The sequence below is a fragment of the Xyrauchen texanus genome, chromosome 34 (genome assembly GCF_025860055.1).
Source record: "Xyrauchen texanus isolate HMW12.3.18 chromosome 34, RBS_HiC_50CHRs, whole genome shotgun sequence".
Taxonomy (NCBI): Eukaryota; Metazoa; Chordata; class Actinopteri; order Cypriniformes; family Catostomidae; genus Xyrauchen; species Xyrauchen texanus.
In genome coordinates this window covers 8,524,479-8,542,401 of record NC_068309.1, presented here as the reverse complement: position 1 = coordinate 8,542,401, position 17,923 = coordinate 8,524,479, and positions in this window count along the sequence as shown.

Below are 17,923 nucleotides of genomic sequence, written 5' to 3'. Positions count from 1 at the left end.
ATTTAAGAAAACTGTATGAATTTTTTGGGAAGAAATAAAAGTTAAATCAGACTGGACCCTATGAACTTTCTTTATGCATGTTCTATCAGAAAGACTTGTAGGCTGGGAAAAATTGACATGACATTTATTTGATGAAATGATATTGAATCACAGAATATATTTTTTCTTTTGGCATAAGGCTCATCTGGGTCTGATATTGCTACTCAAACCATCAGATCCTGCTGGAGATAGGAGGTAGGGGGCGAGTAACCTACCCCAAAAGGAGAAACCAGATACTACCCCCAAAAGAGAGAAGGCTTTCCAGAAGAGTTACGAACCAGGTCTTTGTGGCTGAAGTTTCATTCTGAGAAGAGAACAAGGAGATGTGATGATTGAATAGACATTGGTTCATTAATTATACAATATACCTAGGATGGTTGTGTGATACGTTAGCGATAGGATAAGCTGTGCTTGCGTTTGCTGATCGCCTTTTGAGAAAGGGGGCATGGTTCGTGTTATATCCTTGCTTGAGGATATCCATGCTTGCGTATAAACATTAATTGTGGGATATCTTTCAAAGGATGGACAATGTTTAATTTGACCCTGTGATGGGGCGACATTGTTGTACGATCCCTTTGCTGAAGATAATTAACGTATGGTTTGAGCCCTCCAATGAAGGTGGTTATTGCCGAAGATTGATGACATATTATTATGAGCCCTCCAATGAGGGTGAACGTTGCTTGCACAATATCCTTTCCAGCTGACGAACAACATGCATAAAGCCCTAAGTGTGATGTTGTTGTGCAATACCCTTTCTTGAAAGATAAAAAAACTTTTGGTTATGAGCCCTCCGATGAGGGTGGACATTTTTTGTGGAATATATTTGCCAAAAGATGAACAGTGTAGCGTAAAGTCATATGATAAGTGCGATGATGTTGCGCAATACCTTTTGTCAAAAGATAAACAACATTTACGTATGAGCATTTTGATAAGTGTGAGCTAGGCTTGTGCACTTATGCGAAGGAAAACCATGATTGGGATTGTGGAAGCCTTGGTGAGGATGCTTGTACAATATCCTTGCAGGACGGTAGACATGTTTGAATTTGATAATTGTATGATATGGAATGTGTGGATGTAACAGTGAGTGGCCCCAAGCCGCCACCAAATAGGCATGAAACTTACTGCTGATGGAGAGTTTAGCGTGTGTGTTGATTTGAGGGTTGGGTCAAATATATTTCTGGTATGATGAAGAGGGCCAGCAGCCAAGCAGCTTTATTGTGGATTCTGACAGTCCTTGATGAGCAGCGGTAGTGGCCGCACCCCATGAGACTATGGGAGGAGACCACAATGTTTGAGGAGTCAGATGTGAAATTTTAACTAGTTTGCAAATATATAACAGTGGAGGTGTGGGGCAGGAGGAGCTGGAGATTATAGATATCATTATGCTACGGCCGCACCCCAAGTGGTCTGTTTTGGAATGCTTGAGAAAAAGGGAGAATGAGTGTGGACTGGGCAAATCCTTTCTGCATGAGTTTTAGCAGAATCTAAAAGGGGGAGGATTGAGAGGCTTAGTCCGGCAGAAAGTCTGAAAGGTGCGGGCAGGGGACTGGAAGTATGCTGACAGAGGGGCATAGTAGATGAAACTCCTGAAAACGAGATAGAGAGTAGTGATTGAATTGAAAAACCGGGGAATGTGCTCGGCTGAGGGAATGAAGTGCAGTTGATGCTCTGCCATGACAAACTTCTGAGTAGGGGCATAATGAGCCTGGAGGAGTCTTCTAGATGCTCGTGATGGCAGTGGTGTTGACGCAAAAATTATGGCACATTTGCGTGCCCAGAGGGGACCCCATAATATGCTGGCGATGACAATGGTGTAAATTTTGAAGATGCGGATGAAGGGGAGCTGAGCGCGAAATTGAGAAATTTGTCTGGCCATTTCCCTGCAAACTATGTTCCTATAAAGTAAGCTACGGTAAGTCCTACGGAAGGCGTGTCCATGAAAAAGGACATGCCCTTTAAGATTTCTGGGTTTTCGTTATGGAAAAGGGAAATTCTGTTCCATTGATTTAGAATGGGAATCAAAATTGGAGGTTTGATCGGCAGCAGTCGTCAATAGATACATTGTCACAGAGTTATCGACGGAATGGGCTAACATGAGGAGGTGAGAGATGGAGCGGCCTTGATGAATGATGAGCATGGTGAAATAAGTTGACCCAAAGGGACAGGAGATTGCATATGGAAACTGAAACTGGCGGGAGGAAGTGCAAACGAATGATCTGTCTAATTCATAGAGAGGCGGAGAAGCTTACATCTTGGGGGAAATATAGTATGATGCCGGAAAATTTGAGAGGGGTAGATGGGCTTATGGGATTTTTTTTTCACTGGAAATGGAATGCTCAGCTTGTGAGAATTTTTTTCAAATGTACAGAGTGGAGCTGTGAGAGGCATGGAAATAGGGTAGCAGAGAATGGGAGCGGGTGATTACGGACACAAGCTGAAAATATGGGAAGGATACAGCATAAGCCTTCCCGACAGAGAATTGAATGTGCAGACTATTTTTAAACTCAATTGTGAGCCGGACAGTGAAGTACATTTTCCACATGATGCCGAAATGGGCCAGTCAGTGGGGTGAATGGACATGACTTTTGGAAGCGTCTTGTCCACCATGTGATGTATGAAGCTGAAGCTCCTGATAAACCCGTAAAACCAGCAACATGGTCTATGACATGTAATGCTTCAGTCAACTGAATATTCAGTGTCTGCTTTGCAAGAAACACTAATCCAGCACAGGTTTTATCCAAGACTGAACAAACCTTACTTACCTGCTGCTAAATGTAGCTGCCCTGACCATAAATACATTTACAGTGAACGGAGTGGAGAGCAAACTGCATTGGTAACTAATAATTAAAATGTAATGCATTTAGACAAACATAGTTGTAGAACTAATATAGAAGCATTATGAGGAAGCTTATGTCTTACCAGCAGATACAGAAAATTAACTGTAGCAGAATTTAAATAATGAGCTTTGGAATTTCAAACACTATGAATAAACTAATCCAGCACAAATCTTTTCCAATGAGTAAACAAAACCTTACTTACCTGCTATTAAAGTAACAGCCCCAACCATGAGCATATTAAAAGTGAAATAAGCAATGACTGAAATGCATTGATTCTTAAAATAAAAATGTAATGTAGTTAGGCTAATGTAGTTGTTAAACTCGTAATGAGCTATGAAATTTGGAACATTGATTAAGCCCCAAAGCTTAGAAAGTCCCCATTGATCGTAACATGGTCTGAACAGTGATAAACTATTAAATCATTTACGGAGATCCATATAATACAAATATTTGCACTGTACTGATGCCTGAATGAGTAATACAACATAAATATAACTGTGGAATAGGAATTAGGCCCCTGTTTAACTTGATCATATGAGGCATCAAAATGCATTGCACTGGTAATGAAATATGCTGTTGAAAAAGGGAAATGTAATGAGCGGAGCCTACCGCTAGGTGTCAGAGGCACGCAACAATAAGTGGTGCTTCCTTATTTGGAGAACACAAAAAGACATATGAAGTAAGAAACACATATTCATTTAACATGCGATAGGAACCACCAACAAGTTAAATGTATCATCTTAACTGAATGGAGTAATTAGACCCCGTACTATAAGTACTTATGCATCTGATGCATAATTTGCATTGCATGAATAACAGATCTTGATTCTCATATAGGGGTACACTCAGGCATGCAACACAGTGAATGAATCAGCTTTGTGAACCTTAGACTCAGTTACCGACATGGTGCGGACGTCAACTGCGAAACGTGTGAATACTTACCATGAACTGCGAACGGAATGCTCTATTAAAATGAAATATTGTCGCTTGAATTTGATATTGATGCAGATGAGGGTTATGCTGAACACAAAACATTGGCTGCAAAAAGCCTAAGACCCATAAACCATCCTCTAAATGCATTTGATGAAGATGATTGAGAACGCATTTCTGATGAGGACCAGCTGCTGCCTTGAGGTAGCCTAATGATTTTGACGGACAAGGCGAGGAACGTGCGCCTTCCAGCGCTGGGTTGTGCATTCCGGTTACGGTAGATGCTGTGGCTCGACTGAGGGAGGTCTCCTACGTGACTGAGATGAAGATCTGGATTTGCTGATCATCTACGCACCTGTATGTTTGATGCGGGCCAGAAAGTTGAGATGCGGCGGCATCGTCAGAGAAGGAAGTCGGGCTTTCCAAGATGTTAGGTATAAGCTGGTTCTCCTGTGGCATGGAGAGAATGGGGTTGATGGAGATGCCTGTTTACCCTTTCTATTATCATTCCAAGAAGGCTGCGATGCCACTGAGATTCCAGAAATTACAGATAGGATTGAAAGCATGCTTTTAAAGCAATGGCTAATGCATGATTGGCTAGGAGCTAAATAGATAATGCTGTGATGATGACAGTGGTGTCTCCCGCTAGAACTAGGCTTATGCTTACATTTCCTGGGCTTATTGTACATGATATATATATTTAAAAAAAGGCTGTCTTTGCAATCTTTAATTAAAATGTAAAATAAATGGCTTTTCTTTTTGACTGATATCACATACATATTTTTATACCTCTCCCCTCCAAACACATGGCTCCATTCTGGTATATAATGTTAATTTTTCATGGTCCAATTCAAGTGGGTTTTTTTGTCAGTACTTCCACTGCAAAGGCATTTAGGTCCATTTCTCTCTCTGTCTTTCACTCTCTCTAGGGAAAATATGATCACTCTGTAGGGTGCATTAATAAACAACCACGCACAAATAAAAAAAGGCCAAAGTAAGGCGTAACTTCCTGTGTTTCTGTCGGCTTTGCAGTCTGTTATTTTCTTGTAACCAAATTAGGCTTTCTGTGCTGTTTCTACCTTTATTTGTATATTATTTATAGAAAATATCCTCCACAATTTAATAAAGTATGATCATAGTGCCATTTCATTGTAAATATTATACAGGTAAATGATTAATCCCAGTGCACTGCAGGTTTTGTGTTGGTATATGTTATTACATTGTACTTCCATGGCTATGATTATTTAATAACCAGAAACCTATGACAAATGTTCTTTAATCACAATGTAGCAAGGGGGAGGAAGTGGCAGGGATATTTTGTGCTTTTTTATCTTTGTCTTCACTCTCTCAACCTTCTCCGACCTTATTTTTCTTCTTGATTTGCAAGTGCTGTTCTAAAAAGATGTATTTAAGTGCAAGCGCCACTTCCTGTCACAGAGAACACTGTACAGACAATCTCAGTGAGACACAGCAAGGTTAATTTACTGGCCCAGGTGAATAAAATGTCCTTTACTCAACGCTATCCATAAATTCAAACAGTATGAAAGACAACAGCCTGTATTGCTTAATAATAAAGATAGAGTATTGACGCTGACTACCACCCCTGGAGTTGCGAGTTCAAATCCAGGGTGTGCTGATTGACTCCAGCCAGGTCTCCTAAGCAACCAAATTGGCCCAGTTGATAGGGAGGGTAGAGTCACATAGGGTAACCTCCTTGTGGTCGCGATGAGTGGTTCTCACTCTCACTGGGGCGGTGTAAGATGTGCATGGATCGCGTTGAGTAGCATGAGCCTCCACATGCTGGGAGTCTCTGCGGTGTCATGCACAACAAGCCACGTGATAAGATGCAAGGATTGACTGTCTCGGAAGCGGAGGCAACTGAGACTTGTCCTCCACCACCCGGAATTGAGGTAAGTAACCAAGGCACCACGAGGACCCATTAAGTAGTGGGAATTGGGCATTACAATTTGGGGAGAAAAGGGGAAAAAGGGGACCTGCTCTCAAAGCAGGTACTCAAATAAATATCGGCAGAACAAGAAATTAGGGAGCAGTCTTAGCCCTCCAACTAAACATGTAAACCAAGAAACAACAGCTGTAGGAAGCCAGCTCACACTTATGAACTGAAAATATGACAATTAAAAACAATTTGGGATGAAGCAAATCTGCAGTAGAGATCTGCCTCGGCACAATATACATTAAAAGAAACAAGATCTCACGGAGGGGCTGTTAAAAGTGCTTTCTCCATCCTGGCAAAATCTTGCTGAGAACAAATATTCAATTACTTTTTCAAATAGTCTGCAGGTAAAATAACAGAAGATGAAACTGCAGAAAATGCTGACTGCAATCACAAAGCAATTTTACTCAGTAAGGTCTTCGATAAATAGAAACCTGAGGGTTGTGGGTGAATTTGAAATGGCATCTGACATGTCAGAGAGGATGAGGGGCTATAGACTGCAACCAGGTTTTACTTATTTTACTACTTTACATTCTCATTATCATTTTTTTCCATAGGGATTTCCAAAAATACTCCATTAATGCATTCTGAGGCAGCTAATAGGCACACACACAAAAAAAGATAAAATGAGCACTGGAAAGAACAAATATTTTCTTAATCAGTATATGTATTCATTTTTTTAAAGTTAAAATACATAAAATACATCCTTGAAATACAATAAATTCACTTGAGAAGCAACATCCCATTTGGAAATCTGTTATGGCCATATATGAACATTCTGTATATGTAAAATTCTAGTTCATAAATTTGGGCATATGTGTACATATTCAAACCACTCCACTATTATTTGGAAAAATATAGACCTATGCCATTTTTGTGGTATTGTGAGACATGGTGCATATATGTACAAGTTGGCTATGTGACTTTTTATATCAGTGAAAACCGTATATGAACAATCGTCATACCATTTCATGGGGACTTTAACTAATGTTAGGCAGGTAGCCAGCTAATATAACTTTGCTAGCCTCTGCTAGTGTGTAAAATTGCAGATGGTGTTACAGCGAACGTCTTGCTACAAGCTATCGAATCTCTCAGAACCGAACTGAAACAGGACAACACCAGAGTGAGACAGAATATTACTTCTTTACAGCAGGAACTAAGCGGCAAACTTGACACGATGGCGGAGGACTTGAGAGGTCTGACTGACCGAGTGGAAGAAGCGGAGTCCAGGGTGGGGCGTGTTGAGGACGTTGCTTTAGATTTGGCCGTAGCGCTGGCGGAGGGAATGAAGCGACAAAAGGATCTTCAAGACAAATTGACCGATCTGGAGTCAAGATCCCGCAGAAATAACATCAGGATATTTGGAGTTGACGAAGGAGAAAAGCCGGCGTCAATGCTGAATTTTGTTGCAGATTTACTCCAGCGACAGCTGGCATTACCAGCTGAATTGGACCTTAAAATACAGCGAGCCCACCGAGCCCTTTCCAGGCTGCCCGGTGCCGCACCAAGACCTATCATAGTCAATTTCCAGGAATTCACTATTAAAGAGAGGATACTAAAGGAAGCGTTGAAAAAGGGAGTTTTTCAACTAAGCGGCAGGAACATCTATTTTGACCACGACTATGCCTCAGAAATTGTCCAAAGGAGAAAGGAGTACCAGAAGATCAAAAAGGTGCTGAAGGAGAAAGGCATTCGCTTTCAAACGCCGTACACAAATATGCGTATTCACTGGGAGGACGGTGCTAAAGTATACGGCTCCGCACGCGAAGCGGGGCTAGAGCTAAGGAGGCGAGGTATCGATGTGGAGTTGCCGGCTGTGACGGAAGTGGACGCGGAAATATGGCTCCAAAAGTTAAACGTATGGCAGCGGGAGGGCCAATCATCCAAGGACTATGTATCAACCACAGCGCAAAGGGCAAAATTGAGGCTGAAGGAGTTTCAAAGAAGCGGAATCTGATTTCTAGGATATGGACATTTTCATAATCACAAATCAATCTCTCAGTCTTCGCTCATTCATTGTCTAGGTAGAGCGGCACATGTAGATGGCGTTATATCGTTGGACTTTAAGGATGGAGGTGATTTCTACGCCTCTCAACCTTTGCATAGGGACCTCTTTTTTTTGGAGAACCATCCCTAGACCCTCCAACGGGGTCATGGTGGGACAGACAATTTTCCCACTGAATGGAAGTCACAGGTATCGTTCAGTTCGTATTGTTTTTGAAGTTATTGGTCTTAGTTTATGTTTGTTTGCGGGGTCTTTTTTCTCTATGTTCATCAAACATGAGTGGCTTGGGTGAACTTAAAATTGTTTCAATAAATGTAAATGGTCTTGGCAATCCAATTAAGAGAAGTAGGTTACTAACTAAATTAAAAAGGTGTAAAGCACAGGTAGTCTTCCTCCAAGAAACTCACTTGCCAAAAGAAGAGCATGATAAATTTAAAAAGTTTGGATACAGAAATTCTTTCTCTAGTGCTTATAAAAATAGTAGAAGGAGAGGAGTGATCACCCTTGTTTCTAATTCTGTTAACTTTGATTTGATGGAGGAAGACTGTGATAAGGACGGTAGATTCGTGATTGTTAAAGGCAGAATTGACAACTCAATTGTTTTTCTAGTAAATGTATACGCACCTCCAGAAGGTGATCGGAAGTTTTTTCAACTACTATTTGACAAGATTACTTCCAACAGTGAGGGAGTTTTGATTTGTGGAGGTGACTGGAACTCTGTTTTAAACCACGCTAAGGATTCAACCAGCAAAAAAAGATATATTAGTAATAAATCAAAAGATCTTAAAAAACTAACAAAGGAGGCGGACCTGTTCGATGTGTGGAGAGCTTTCCACCCACTAGAAAGAGACTATACTATTCAGCAGCTCATAAGGTCCACTCTCGGATTGATTTTTTCCTGATGAATACTATTGATCGACACTGTGTCAGAGACTGTAGCGTAGGAATAGCAGATATTTCAGACCACAATGCTGTCCATTTGACCATTCATTTAAGTAATCTAATTAGAAAAACTATATGGAGGATGAATGTCAGCATTATCAATAATGATAAGGTGGTGCAAGAAACGAGAAAAGAAATTCAAGACTGTATCTCTGATAACAAGGATGATCAAATAGAATCAATAATTTTATGGGATACTGTAAAAGCTGTTATGCGAGGCAAATTGATATCAAGAACGGCACATATGCATAAAATGAAAAGACTAACTCAGGCCAAATTAGAAGAACAATTGAGAGAACAAGAAATAAAACAGCATTCAGATAAAAGTGTATCGCTGGCTGAAAGTATAAAGACTTAAGAAATCAACTGTCAGATCTAGCAAAAGAAGAGATTGAAAAGAAAATGAGATTTACAAAACAAACTTTTTATGAAGCAGGCCCGAAGGCGACAAAAATTCTGGTAAGACGCCTTAGATCACAACAATTGAGAAATTCAATTAACAAAATTAGAGATCACTCAACTGGAGAGTTATATTCTGACCCAGGGAAAATTAAAGATACCTTTCAATCCTATTATAAATCCTTGTATGACCAATCAATTCAAGTAGACGATAACGAAATTGAAGACTTTTTGACAAATTTAGATCTCCCCTCCATAGGATCTACCCAGAACGAGATGCTATCTAGACCTATTACTAAAGTAGAACTTGATAAGGCAATAAGTAAATTAAAAAGCAATAAAAGCCCAGGGAGTGATGGCTTTCCCAGTGAATGGTATAAGGTATTTCGAGACGATTTGGCACCTTTACTGTTGGACTCATTTAACTACACTTTAAAATACGCAAAGTGCCCCCCTTCATGGAGGGAGGCTATTATCTCAGTCATATTAAAAGAGGGGAAGAACAGTGATAACTGTGAATCATATCGCCCAATTTCCATCCTAAATGTCGATTATAAAATTTCTTTCCTTCCTGATTTAATAGATGAGGATCAGACGGGATTTATTAAGGGGCGCCAAGCCCAAGACAACATACTACGTTCCTTACATATAATTAATGAAGTTAAAAAACAAAATATCCCAATAGCCTTAGTAAGCCTTGATGCCGAAAAGGCCTTTGATAGAGTCAGTTGGAACTATCTATTTGCAGTTTTGAAAAGACTGGGATTCAATGATTCTAACATTAAGTGTATACAAGCCTTATATCATAAGCCGTTGGCAAGAATCAAATTAAACGGTGACTTGACTGATAACTTTGAGCTCTTCAGAGGAAGCAGGCAGGGCTGCTGTTTAAGCCCCTCCCTCTTTGCCCTGTTTATTGAGCCTCTGGCCCAATGCTTGCGACAAACATCAGAGCTCAAAGGATAATGGTGTCCAATGAAGAACAAAGAATAAGTCTCTTTGCAGATGACGTAATAGTATATCTTCAAAATCCTGATCAAACATTCCCCAAACTTTTAAACATCTTAAAAGACTTTGGAGGGAAATCAGGCTACAAATTAAATATTACTAAGACTCAAGTCCTCTGTATTAATTACAGTCCATCTGATCAAATTAGGGAAAACACAAACTCAAATGGGACTCAGAATAAATTAAATATTTAGGTATTTTTTTGACGTGAGATCTCAGTTCATTATACTGAGGCTAATTATAGTAAAATAAATGAGGTAATACAAAGTGACCTGACTAAATGGACAAACCTAGTTTTAGATTTTAATTCCAGGATTGAGGTGATTAAGATGAATCTGTTACCCCGATTGTTATACTTATTTATATCTCTACCAGTTGTAATACCCGATTCTCAGTTTGCTAATTGGGATAAGCAAATGAGTAGATTTGTATGGAAGGGGCAAGACCAAGGATTAGATTTAAAACGCTTCAGTTGGAGAAATTGAAAGGGGGGTTCTCCCTTCCAAATCTCAAAGAATATTTTACGGCTGCCCAATTGAGGTATATTATCTATTGGTGCTCACCTAAGTATTATTCCAAATGGAAACAAATTGAAGTTAACTATATCCCAACGTCTCTACCTCAATCAAGACTGGGTGAGAAAACTAGTATACAGTTGAAAGAGGGGAGTCCCATAGTCGAAACAACCATTAAGCTCTGGTGGGACACGGTGAAAAAAATACAATTTCGAAGGTGATTGTAAATCCTTGATTTGGCCTTCTTTCTCTCCTGATTTTGGAAGTGGTCAATTGGACAGCACATTTAGAAAGTGGATTGGAAAGGGAATCACTGCAGTGTGTATGTTAACCAAAGGTTCGGTGTTTAAATCATTTGAGGAAGTAAAGAGGGAATTTGGCCTGAACAACTCTGACTTGTTTAGGTACATCCAATTACGGCACTTTTATGATTTAGAGATAAGGTCTCACCTATCACAGGAGGGCTGTGAACTGGTAGAATTGGTGTCGGGAGCATACCAAAAATTACCCTCAAAAATTGTTTCTAGACTGTATAAATGCCTGCAAAATTGTAACGGTACTAATTCACTGTATATAAAACAAAAGTGGGAATCTGAACTACAAATCAAGGTGCCAGAGGATGATTGGCATTTTATTTGTCTATTTCAACACACTTCCACCAGCTCAAGACAGTGGAGAGAATTTGGCTGGAAAAACATAATTAGATATTTCATTACACCTCATATCAAAAGTAAGCAACTCAAGTCCCCCCAGCATTGCTGGAGACTCTGTGGCAGTACGAATGCCAATCATTCTCATGTATTTTGGTCTTGTCCCAAAGTCAGACCCTGGGAAATTATAGCGACTGAAATAAGGGTTGTCCTGGGCTATGCGTTTCCAACTGACTTCCAATCTATGTACCTTGGTTTACTTTCTTATTCAGATATACGAACAGAGGATATGTATCTCTACAAAGTTTTGTTGATGGCCAGCAAAAAAACTATTACAAGGAACTGGCTGAAGAGTTTCACTTTAACATTGTCACAATGGAATGAGATAATGGAAGAAATCTTTACAATGGAAAAAATCACTCACTTTATTAGGCTGAAATCAGCTCTTTTTGAAAAGAGATGGAAGAAATGGATATTCTATAAGACCCAAGTGTGAAAAGGGAATCTTTGTAACATAACACCCTGCTGTTCTGTTTTTGTACTGTTATGTTTGTTATTATTTGAATTTGAATAAATAAAGAGTTAAAAAAAAAAAAAAAAACATTGTGGCTAGTGTTTTACTTTATTGGGAATTTGGACATTAAACATGTTTTTTGGAGAAAAAAATTATAAATAAAATATGTGGCTTCTACAATATACAGTACCGCCGCTGAACAAAATCTGTGCTGAAGGTCTCTTTTAGAAATCTGTCTCCATACGTTAATGCTAAACATCCTGAACGAGATTCAAAATTGGGAACGTTGGGAATCCTACTGTGGCATATATATAGAGGAGTATAAAAGTAAATGTGTGACCAGCACACCTGCTAAAGCTCACATAAGTTCACATCAGCTATTTAGGAAGCTGCATTTTAAATAGACCAGAGAAAGGACAGAAACAACCATGCGTTTGACTGCGATTGATGTGTCCAATTTTCAGTCAGACAGAGGAATCATCAGTGGAGTTACATCAGACCCACAGGGGTCAGAACTTTGTCACCCTCGAACTGACAGCGCCGCCACACTCCAAAAAGTTATAGATAACAAACGCTCACAACACACACTTTGTCTGTGAGTGTGTACAGTGCCATGAGGTGACTGATGAAATCGCTCGGGTTATCGCAAGATTAAAATTCCAGAAACACTGCAAAGCGAGTTTTATTGATATCTTATTCTCTTTCGGCATGCCCCTGGACCACCCATAGCCTGTTAACATACCATCCGATGTATATTGCACACAAAATGGCAGAAATTAGGCTGAATTCACCAGCTTTAATCTGATTAGATGGCACTACGAAACTTCCAGGAGTCCATCTGGAAACAGTGTTGAGTTAGCTATCAAAGCTTGTTAGGAAGAACTAATTATTGGATTTGCCAAAGTCTGCCAGATTATTATGGAACATACGACATGGAAACAATACAGGCATCTAATATTTTCTCCTTTCCAATGTCTGTGAACTAATTTTGTTACTCATTTCATATCTCTGCATTCCAAGAGACTGAAGTATGTCATTAACCTTTAATAAGCTTACCTTAAAAAAAAAATATTCTTCAGAGAAAAGTTTTATTCCTATTAAAATAGCGATTAGGTTTGGATTTGACAGTAAATGAAAAGTAGTTTTAGGGTAACCAAACGAGAGAGACAGAGAGCGGAATCATTTTCTCAAGGACAACACTCAACCGTTTATTGAACAGTGTCCTGGCTGAGTAAAGAACTCGGAAGGGGAGATCTCTGTCACAGTATCTTTTAAAAAAATATATATATATATATTATATTGTCTCTCCTTCCATTTTCCTCTCTTCCACTCTTATAGTCCCAGCAGGATAGAAATCAAGTTCACCTTTAAAACAGCAAGACTGCACACATATATATATATATATATATATGCCAATAACAACAACAGACACACACTCAAACTACACTTTCTTTTTCAGACACACACGTAATTGTTATTCGGTGACCTTTCCTAACAGAATTCAGTGGTTTGTAGCTCAGCCTACTATTTTCCACAATTAAACCAAAAATAACGCTTTGGGTCAAAGACATACAAATTGAAATAGAGGTGGGTATAAAGCCTCTGACTTCAGCTTTAAACACACAGCTGTGTGATCCGTCCCTGGTGTTTGGTGAGGTCAGACATCATTCAATGAATGGCAGAGGGACACACTGAAGGAATTCTAATGACAACACTGTAAGCATGATAGACACAGTCTAGATGATAATGCTGAAGAAATCAAAGATAATAAAGAGACATGAGGGAGTGAAAAAAAATGCAATAAGCCACAAAGGTTCATGAAATACAGTGATTTTACCATGAGTAAGGGGTATTTACACACACACCCACACAAAATTATTTGGTAACACTTTAAAATAAGGATCTGTAAGTTAACATTAGTTAATGCATTTGGTTTAATGAACTAACGATAAACAATTATTTTTTTAGCATTGTTTAATGTTAATTTATCAAAATATTAATGTTCGTTATTTGTCTAGGTTAGTTCGTAATACATTAACTAATATTAGCTCATTTTAATGTAAAAAATGTGGTATACAGAATGTAGAAATGAACATGACTAATAAATGCTGTATTGTTCATTGTTAGTTAATGTCAACTAGTGTTACGAAATGTGAACGATGTAACTTTATTGTAGTGTTACCAATCATTTTCTTAATCAGTATTTTTGTTTTGTTTTCCAGTAAAAAAATATATAAACATCCTTAAAAAAAAATTTTTTTTTGGAAAAAAATGGAAAAACAAAATTATATAAGGTAATATGATTTTTAAGAGGATCTACCTTTTTTGTTTACTGTACGTGTGAATTTCCTGATGAGCTCCACTGTATCTGTCAATGGTTAAATGAAACCAAAATGTATAAAGTTGCCAAGTAAAATACCAGTGTAAAATCTAAGGCACATTGCAGCTTGAAACATATCTACAGTATTCCTGACTAACCACTGGGTGGCGCATGATGATTTGGATTCCAACTGGACTGTTTTAGAACTAAAAAGACTGTTTTTACTTACGCAATAGGAGAGACCTCTCGATAGGGAACGACTCGGTTACTAACGTAACCTCGGTTCCCTGAGAGGAGGGAACAAGTATTGCGTAAGTAGCTTACGCTATGGGAAAACTCAGTTTCTCGAGAAATAGTGAAGTCTTTATGTAAAACGCATTGCAGCTGCACAGCAGATAGCGATGAGCGAGGCAGCTCGGTCATTGGCTGTGCCGCGGCAACTGCTCGAACCAATGACGGGGCGACTCTGAACGCTCGACCAATGGGCGCGCACCTCGCGTTCGCGCGCTCAGAGCCTGCCGAAATTAGCATAGGCAGGCTATATAATGGGCACCCCGTCATGCGAGTTCCTTTAGGTTCAATCGACTGAAGCGAACTGACCAAGCACAAGCACGGCAGCTTACGCAATACTCGTTCCCTCCTCTCAGGGAACCGAGGTTACGTTAGTAACCGAGTCGTTCCCTATTGAGAGGTCTCTCCTATTGCGTAAGTAGCTTACGCTATGGGAACACCATGTAAAATGCCGTGCGTGCTGACTTCACTCTATAAAACCAGAGGTAGGTGCCTGAGCTTTAAAGCAAAGTGATTATTCCCCGAGCCGGCCAACGCGAGCTATATACAGGGATATTACAGAGCGTCCTTGCCAAGGCGGGGCGCTCTTTGTACAAACACAAGCACACATCTTATGTACTGAGCTTTTTATGTACAGGTACGCATAATAAATCCTCTAAGTCGGTCAGAGACGGACCTTATAAGGGAGGAGGTGAAGGGTGTACTACTCTGAAGGGTGTAGAGAGCACTTTAGGAATATACCCGTGCTTTGGCCTAAGGACAACTCTGCAGTCGTTAGATCCAAATTCCAGGCAAGCAGCACTTGATGATAGCGCGTGCAGGTCGCCCACTGTTTTAACTGAAGCGAGCGCCAGCAAGAGCGCAGTTTTGAGCAAGAGCTGCTTAAGGTGCACGGTTTGGAGAGGTTCGAACGGGGCACCCTTGAGTGCGTCCAGGACCGTGGCCAGGTCCCAGATGGGCACCGAAGGTGGGCGAGGAGGGTTCATCCTCCTAGCGCCTCTTAGGAAACGAACGATCAAATCGTTTTTCCCTAATGAATGTCCTTTATCAGGATTGTGTGACGCCGCTATGGCAGCCACATAGACTTGAGCGTGGAGGGTGTGCGGCCCGCCTCCAGCAGCTCCTGCATAAAGGCGAGTACACTTGGTATCTCGCACGTTTTGGGGTTCAAACTCTTGGTATCACACCAGTCACTGAACAATTTCCACTTTTGGGCATACAAGCGCCTCGTAGATGGCGCTTGTGCCTCAGTAATGGTTCTCAAAACTCCACTGGGGAGGTTCTCGGGAACCCGTTGAGGGGCCACGCATGGAGGGCCCACAGATCGGGGCGGGGATGAAGAATCATCCCGCTGGCCTGTCCGAGGAGGTCTTGCCTCAGCGGAATCGGCCATGGGGCAGATTGCATCATCTGTATCAGTTCTGGAAACCACGTCTGATTTTTCCAGAGTGGGGCTACCAGGAGCACTGCACATTTCACCTCCCTGATCTGACTGATGACCTGAGGTAGCTTCGCGATCGGGGGAAAAGCATACAAGGGGAGGCTCGGCCAAACTTGGGCAAGCACGTCCGTGCTTTTTGAGAAGAAGAGAGGGCAGTGCGCATTTTCCTTGGAGGCGAAGAGGTCGACCACTGCCTCGCCAAAGGTTTGCCATAACCACTGAACTGTCAGAGGGTGGAGAGACCATTCTCCTGGGAGAACCTTGTCTCTGGATAGCATGTCCGCTCCTTGGTTCAGGAAACCTGGCACGTGCGCTGCCCTTAGTGAGCGCAGGTGGTGTTGTGACCATAGAATGAGCTCCCTGGCCATAGAGTGCAGTCAGAAAGGGCCTGTGATGAGGCGCTATCGGAATGTGAAAGTAAGCGTCTTTCAAATCCACTGATAGAAACCAATCCCCGGGGCGAACTTGCGCAAGGATATGTTTGGTTGTTAACATTCTGAACGAGCGAATCATTAAAGCTTTGTTCAGATGTCTGAGATCCAGGATGGGGCGAAGGCCACCGTCCTTTTTCGGGATGAGAAAATAGCGGCTGTAAAAACCCGCCTCGCTCAAAGAGGGAGGAACAGTTTCTATAGCGCCCTTCTCTATCAGTTTGAGCACCTCGGTGCGTAGAACATGTGACACATCTTTTCTCACTTTCGTCTCGACTACCGCTGAAAAGCGGGGTGGTCTGCGAGCGAACTGAAGTGAGTATCCATGTTTTATTATGTTCAAAACCCATTTCGGCATGTCGGGGATTTTTTCCCAGGCTTCTGCTCACACAGATATGGGCTGAATGCTGGCTGGGGGCGTGTCGCTTTGTGCTAACACAGAGTCTACGGCTCTCAGATGCGCAGGTGCACGCTGAGCAGCCGTATTGAGTGCCGAGTGCAGGGATGCGTGTGAGAGTAAAGGCACGTGCGCTATCTCCGAGATGCTCACAGCATGAGTCGGAGAGATGCTTGCAACTGTATGAACAGTGTTTTGGGGTGGGGGTGCATACATCATAATAGGCACGCGCGCCACATTCATAAAGCTTTCCGCATTTAGCGGGTAGTTTCTTTGCTCGCGCATTGCATCTGTGATGCTTGCGGCATGAAATAGAGAGCTGTTTGAAACTGTATGGGTAGCTGTGTTTAGGGGTGCGTGCAGTACAGCAGGTACGCGCGCTACATTTATAGTATTTCCCGTTTTTACTGGGGAAGTGGTTATAACTGTGGGAACAGTGCTTGTGTGTAGTGGTGCATACATGACAATAGGCACACGATCTATATTTTTGGGACATCCAGCCTGAACTGGGGAGGTATTTGGCACTGTTTGGACAGTATTGATATGTGGGAATGCGCACTTTAGTGTGGACATGTGAACCCTTAGTGACACAGGCAGAAAATGACTCTTTTCGTGATTTCTGTGTGTCGCCGTAAAAACGGCGTTTGATTGCAGGTGAGCGAGTTTTATGACTGGCCCATTGACTGCTGTATAGACATTTCCAGCCGCCTGTAAGGGGACTGGGTAATGTTTTAGATGTTTGAGAGAGCGGTCCTGCTTTTGCGAGACACGTACTCTCTCTTTTTCTTCCTGTTGCTAGGAAGACTTACGAGGCTCCGTGTTCAGAGTGATTCTGGGCCGAGGACCTCGTTGCTCGTGGCGGCTTTCTTCGCCAGCGGAACGCGAGCGGCGTCGAGCGTCCTTTTCAGGTCTGCTCTTCGGCTGGGAGACGGGCGGCTCTGCCCTGGCTCGCTGCTGCTGCTGGGGCGGTTTCTGAGACGAGCTGGAGCGCTTGGGCAGGAAGTGATGCATAGCTTGCGAATCCTTCCGAGCCTCAGTGAAGCGCTCAGTGAATTCTCTAACCGCCGGTCCGAACAGGCCGCTTGAAGTGACAGGCGCGTCAAGAAATGGTGCCTTATCCGCGTCCTTCATCTCCGTTAGCGTTAGCCACAGATGGCGCTCAAGGACGGTCAAATTATCCATGGCCTGGCCGATGGATTGGGCGGTGGCCTTTGTGGCTCACAGGGCTACGTCCGTAGCGCTGCGCAGGT